This window comes from Archocentrus centrarchus, chromosome 3, assembly GCF_007364275.1.
Source record: "Archocentrus centrarchus isolate MPI-CPG fArcCen1 chromosome 3, fArcCen1, whole genome shotgun sequence".
Classification (NCBI taxonomy): domain Eukaryota; kingdom Metazoa; phylum Chordata; class Actinopteri; order Cichliformes; family Cichlidae; genus Archocentrus; species Archocentrus centrarchus.
In genome coordinates this window covers 30,568,740-30,575,942 of record NC_044348.1, presented here as the reverse complement: position 1 = coordinate 30,575,942, position 7,203 = coordinate 30,568,740, and positions in this window count along the sequence as shown.

Here is a 7,203-nt window from a genome sequence, read left to right as displayed (position 1 = left end):
CTGTGATCACTTTCATTTATTATGGCCTGGAGTAAACCGACTTGGAGTTTTCTAGATTGTGACAACTGAAAATTATTAAAATTATTAAATGTGCTTAATAGCGGTGAAGTCATTACAAGGAAGCTACAAGAGAATCAGTTGCTGCAGGTCCGAACTGTGAGACTCCTTAATAAACCAAAATGTTCTGCTTTCTATTTTCACATGTTTAACATGAGATCAGATGTGATGGTTTGAATAATGTAATATGTTTCTTTTGCTGATGAGTAATTAATACGATCTCGTGTGTTTTTCCAGTGATTAATGTGTAATGAGTAATTGATTACTGCTTGGCATTGATCATTTTTCAGCATCTGTCAAACTAACCTTGTTTACTTTACACTTGGTTAACTTTATTGCCAGTAGCGTCTTCTTGTCAATAGAATTGAATCAAATCAACAAGCTAATGTGGACAAATGTCCATCAGCATTCAGTCTGTTGTCACATTTGCAATAAGCATATGAAGCTGACCCAAATGCATACAATATAAAATGAAAGATGGGCAGGTATTTAAATGAAAAGGCACTTAAAGGCTAAATGTACAGAAAATAAAACATCCAGCAACTAACTGAAGAACAAAACACATACATAGAAAAAATGTTTTTGAATTATGCATTAATTCCCTATAAAGCACACTATCTTGTGGGGAAGTCATTTCCTAATGTCATTCAAAATCTACTCTTAAGGCCGTTACTACAAAAGCATGACCTAATATAACAAAGAGGATACTACATCCATTGACCATTTTGCACTGGAGCACCTTTTTTGAGTCTCTTCATTATGCAGTGGCTCATGTCTTCCTGTGCCTGAGCAGAATGATTTTAAAACAAAAGAAAACAGAACCACATTTGATAGACTTTAGTTCCTCACTCTAAACTATAAATATGTTAGTAATATGTTGTTAAGTAGCTCTCTTTTAAAATAGTCCCATGAGTGTGTGAGGATGCTGTTATTTTAAAAGGAAAATGTAGTTTTAAATCGTCTGACATTAAACCACAGATGCAGTTTTGTCGTAGTATTGTAAGTGGACACAGTTCAGCTAATTTATGTTGTAAAAAAATTATGTGTGCACAGATTTGTGGCCTACATCTTTATTTAAATGCTGTGCAGAGATATGTGACTTACAATATGCATTTATTAAAAAAAAAAAAACCAAAGTTGATACATCCAAGGCCTCAAATGTGGTGCAGATGTTTTGCCCTTGTTTTGGCATCAAAGATAATTATGAATATGAGGTTCATGATTATGTAAGAATGGTACACCCATGTAATGTAACAACAGCTGTCTGCAATTGTTCACCAGTTAGTCTGCCACATAGAAAATACTCTTTAACAGTGTGAGAGTGAGTGAAAAAGTGGGCAATGCAAACACAGCTGAAGGCTGAGGAGGAATACACTCAACCAGGAAGAGGGATAATAAGGTACAGGTGAACTTAAGATTATTAAGAGGGCAGAATAAGGGACAAAGGAAGGAAGCAACAACACAGAAATATATGAAAATTAGCTTTCAAAACAAAATCACAAAGTCCATGACAGTCTGCGAGTGAAAATGAAAAAACTTTGGAAATGCTGCATAAAAAATGAGCTCTTAAAATATTTGGTGGTTTTCCAGTGAGTTGTTGAATTTCTAAATGCAACTAATGAATTGTTGATAGACAAGCTTTTCCTCCTCTCATGCAAAGAGGAAACCTCTCTGTAAAACATACAAAATAATATTCCTGTATTTTTTCTTTCAGTGTGTAATACAACCCTGGCCAAACAAGGAACTGTTCATTTATAACAGTAATGGTGGAGAAATTATACAAGAGCGCTCGGCTGTTGCCCTAACCTTTACGCAATCATCTCGTCTTTCAAAATAAATTGCCGTCATCAAAAGTCGGGGTCCAGCTAAAACAATTGTTCACGGTTGTGAATTCATATACTAGCATTTTGCCCCTTTGAGTTCTGCCATGATTTATAGTTTTGTAGAAAGCTGGAGACTTTCTTTTGCTCTCACAGGTGCACCCAGCAGTCAGCAGCTGAAAACACACTCTTACAAGCAAAATCTGGCTTTGACATAACTCAAACCGCAACATGTCACCCCGTGCAGCACAGCGGCGATGCACTCAAACTGTCAACTGTTATGCGTCTGACTTGGCGTTCCAGATGATGGATAAAGTAGCCTGCACAACAATGAAAGAAAGGTTTATTCTGGGGACAAATAGTGACTTTAATAGGTGAGATAACCTCAGATGGCTGGTTTTGATGTTTTGAAATAGCCTCAAACAGTTCAGTTAAAATAGAATATCAGAAAATGCTGCACAGTTGCTGTCTGGCCTCTGAAATAAAGGTTGTCATTGTTGCATATTGCCAGCAGGTGTAACAGCAGATTGGAATAAATATAAAAACCTGATTTTATTAAAGAATGGGGCTTTATCAATGCTAAAGTTTGCTGTTGAAGGACAAACAACTACCTGCTTCTGCACCCTATCACCTCTAAAGCTCACTCACTCACTTTATAAAGCAAAAAGTATTAAAACAAGTTGTGGGTGACCCAGACTGTGTCTGGACCACAATTAAACCAGTTTTTCTACAAATTAAACATAAAAATGAACTAGAGATCTTCGAAAGATTGTTACTCCTGGCAACAAGATAAAAAGTTGAGTTACTGCAGTGAAACACATGAAGTAATACCTCAAATACTCCCTAATGATGACGTTATTATTAGTTTTTATTGTGAAATTGGGACAGAATTCACCCTCGGGTTTCTCAAAAAAAAAAATAAATGAAAAAATCTGCCCTATGTGTGACCTCCATCAATCATGCCAGTCACATTCACATTGTTAAGTGGCTTAAAAAAAGCTGTGTAAACTGATGTAGGGGGTTAACCCTACATTAAATCCCGATCAGACGAACCAAAGGGGGCTCCTGCTGTAGTGGCAACCTTGCTCAGCCATGCAGACAGAGCCAACACTTTGTGTGTGTTCACTGATTGGTTTAATGGGGTAGAAAGATCGGCCACGTCTGGAATGCCTCCCAATGCGGCCATGACCTCCGTGGATGAGAGAGATTACAAGCTGTGGGAGACAGCGGACCTTTCTTCACACAGTGAGCAGATCTTGCGGTCAGAAATGCTGATCTGCAACACCGCAGGGTCAAAGCCTCGAAAAGTGGACCTTTTAGATTCTGCCCTCTACAATTTTCTGAACATGGAGGCACACAAAGTTTATGATGCTTACAAAGACCCCTGACTCTAGCCTGACTGAACCACAGTGGAAACATTGAGGGGGACTGATGGGGGACAACAGCATTGAGTTCTTTGGATCAGAGTCTCCATAAAATTACAGAACTTCCAAAAGTCTTTGAGCTACTGTAAAATCCTAGTTGAATTTCAAGCATGCATTGACACAGCAGAAATCTGGCAGTGATCTATCCCTTTAACTAAACCGGACCACATGCAGACAATAGCGAGATATATAACAGTGACTAAGTGTCCATAACTGGAATTCTAGTCTTCTGACTGACTTTAAATTTATATGCTGCCAGCATGAAGTGGGGAACAGAATGAGAAAAATGTGTAAATCTGCTTTGTTAAACTGCAAATTAAACACCTCTGGAAAGATAATGTGAAACGCTTGTCGTGAATCAGGCGGCACCATACCAGGTGCAGCTGTGTGGCCCTGAGACAAATTCCTGCATGCAGTGTGTGTGGTAGAACACACACACTGTAAAAGACAGCATTATTCATCATTTCTTTCACACTCACAGGGGAATATTTTATGTCTCAATTAACTGTGATGGTGGCGTTGTGACCAAAGGAAAAGACAGGGCAACTGGGGAGTCAGGGATCATTTTTTAAGTTTCAGTTTCACTGTAATAACACATTGGGTCAAAACTGAGGTCTGCTCACTGTCCACTCAGCAGCAGACCACTCCAGGTAATCGCTATGCCTTAATTAAAATGCACCCCAGGAATATAGAGCTAATCAGATCAGAGGATAACAATGACAGGCAGTTAGAGGTGCGCACTAAATCTTAGCTGCATGTGAGGTCTTGCTGCAGCACAGTGTTAACATGTGGTCTGTGTGTGTGTGTGTGTGTGTGGGTGAAATATTACAAGGGTTTTGATAGTATTGATTGTAGACAGCTGTACGTTTTATCTATTGTATCACATCACCAAAAAGAAAGATGGTCATTTAAAAGCATATCTGTAGCAAAAGAGGAACACTTAAATACTTTTGTGAAGTGTGTGGTCAACAGTGGGTGTAAAACAAGGACCACAAGAACACAGATGAAATAAAATCCTTCTAGAAGAAAATCTTTCCACTCAGCAACCATCTTGGCATGCCCCCCCCCCAACCCCCACCCCCATTCAAAATTAATTGGGAGAGAACCTAAACATTCATTTAAATAGCAATTGTGATATAACTACTGCACATGCAGAATTACCACAAACAAATAATTGACAAATGTTTCCTTTCAGCTCGCCTTTCAGGGCAGTGGCAGGACAGTCAGCATCTTTGCTGTTATGAAACTCTCATAGATTTCTATTCTGGATTTTTTTTAAAGTGCTTCCAGATTTTTTTTTATGTCTCCAGAAACACAAGAAAGCTGATGTTATGCAGAAAGAGTGATTTTATATAAACTCTGTCTGAGCAGCAGCCAGACACAACAAAGGGAGAAGAATCAAGGACGTGAAAGAGCTCAGCAGTGGTGGAAAATAAGAAAGTACTTAACTCCTTTCTCTTCTACAAGGGTCTTGTAGACGAACGTTTATGGGAAACAGGATTTGATAAGTCACTGCAGGCAAATGGGAAACTGAGAAACAGGAGTAGTTTGACTGAATTTGTTTAAATGATTCATTCATGTAGTTCCACTTTATTCAATATAGCAAACCTGCAGCAAAATATCACATTTTCCAAAAGGGGGCCTGGATCTCAAGCTGAAAGTCAGATGTTGAATAGAAGTTGGAAGGTGGGAGGACAAACCCTTATAAAATAAACCACAAAAATCATTTTCCATCGGCTGCACTACATCTCTGGAGCTTTTTACAGGATCAGCTTTTTCCAGTTTGGATTTCATGAAACAATAAGAGGCGATGCTGCTGTGTTTACACAAGTTCCTACCTTGTCCCAGCACGCAAAGGTTCCCAGGTCCACGTTAGTGTGAGGCCTCTGAATTAAGGCAGGTACTGCATGACGCTGACCTCAACACTTGACAAAATGCAAAAATGAGACCCACTAAAAAGAAAAAAGACTGGAGCTTGTGGTTGTTGGAGTAAGCCCACTGCTGCCTGCTGTAATGAAAGCAGCAAATTGTCTGAAATTATGAAAAGAAAGATGTTAAAAAAAAAAAAAAAAAAAAAAAGGCATTTGTAGAAAGGTCAGTCAAGTGTCAATGTGTTAACTTTTAACTCTGATAAATAAACAAGACATTTGAGTTGTGCAATAGAAGTGAGATTTCCACATGGTCTTTTCTGGCACTAATGGTTTACTGCTGTGTTATTTGGCTTGAAGGTTCAGGTGTTTACCAATGATAAGAACGGCATGCGATGTGCACATTTTGTAAACTCTCTCACTTTCCAAGCGTAATACAATAAAAACAGACTTGTATAACAGTTCCAAGACACGATTCATGTATTCTTGTCAGTATTTTATGACAACCTGTGGTTTAATGGGGTCGCTGGAAGAGCGCAATTATGACTAAATCAATCCCACAGAGTTCTGTGTGTTACATCGAGAGAGGGTTTACAACGATTTGCCTTTGGCGCACACTCATAAAAATAAGATCTCTGTGCTATGAGCTCATCACACACGTGACCATGCAGGGGAGCTTTTGGAAATGTTACTTGTTCAGTGTGGATGTGAAGTTTGATTATCAGTGAAAGAAACACTGAGAAAGTAGAATTAGCCAAAGTAATTTGCTTACTTTTCTAACTCACTCACATGTTTACTTGATTTCAGCTCTAATCCATCAAAAAAAAAGAGTATTTATGTATCATTTCTGTCGACATTGTGTAATGCTAGGTTTGTTTACTTACTTTATGAATCAAGATTGGAGTACTTATGTGTGGCTGACAATAAAAAGCCAGAGTTCAAAAAAGTAAAACAGTAAGATTTTTGTCTACATCGTTAAAAAAATAATAAAAGGAGAAAGGCATCATCGAGTCAAAGATTAAATACCTCAGTGTGTAAAAAGGAGGGCCGAATGTGGTTTGTCTTGCTTCTCATTTTTCTGAGCAGCGTTCTGTTTGGTGATTACCAAGGGTTGGTAGTTTAAAGCTTATACTGTAGCGCTGTTGCTTCAGAGGAAGGGCTGGTTTGTACCTGCTATATCTGTGTTAGGTGTTATGTGAGGTTTAGGGTTTCACATTTTGCGTCATTACCGCATTTAATTTATTTTTTGTTGCTGTTATCAGAGTTACAGATTGTCACACAGTTTTCTTTGGTTTATTTTTTTCAACACTTTTATGGCAGTGCACTGTTTTCTAAGTGATGGCGTGCACATTTGATTTACACAATTTTGTCATTTAAGAGGCATTAAATACTTTTTCTCTGTCTTTTCTCTCAATTGATTTGTTACAACTCTCACAGCTTAAAAGTCTTTCTCAATAATCTTAATGCAGTTCCTCACCCACATTAGCCTTTCTCATTGTTTTATACAATGAGAAAGGCTAATGCATGCTATGCATGTTTCACTACTAAAAATATTTAGTAGTGAAATATTTTTAGTTTCTACTAAAACTATTTGTTACTGTGTTGATGCAGTTCTCACTTGAATCTTACAGCTCTTGTACTTTTGTCAGTCATGACTTTAGATCTCTCACTTAATGGAATACCATCCAGCATTGCATTAGTGTGTTCAATCAAATTACTCTGAACTTCTTTTCTAATGTGTATGACAACTGGGATAGGCTCCCCACAACCATCGATCAGTTAAACAACCCTGACCTGTAGAAGTGTAAAAAAAAAAAAAATCTACTGGACTGAGATCTCATGATTGTGAAGGACTTTGGTGTACAATGTTTTTTAATCTGCTGCTGTTCAGTTTTGTTGTAGTCTCAGTTTCCTGCTCTTAGCTGAAAGGAGTGGCCCCCAGTGTGGTCTTCTGTTTCTGCACCCCATCTACTTCAAGGTCCAAGACGTTGTGCTTTCAGTGATGCTCTTCTGCATACCTCATGAGGGGTTGAC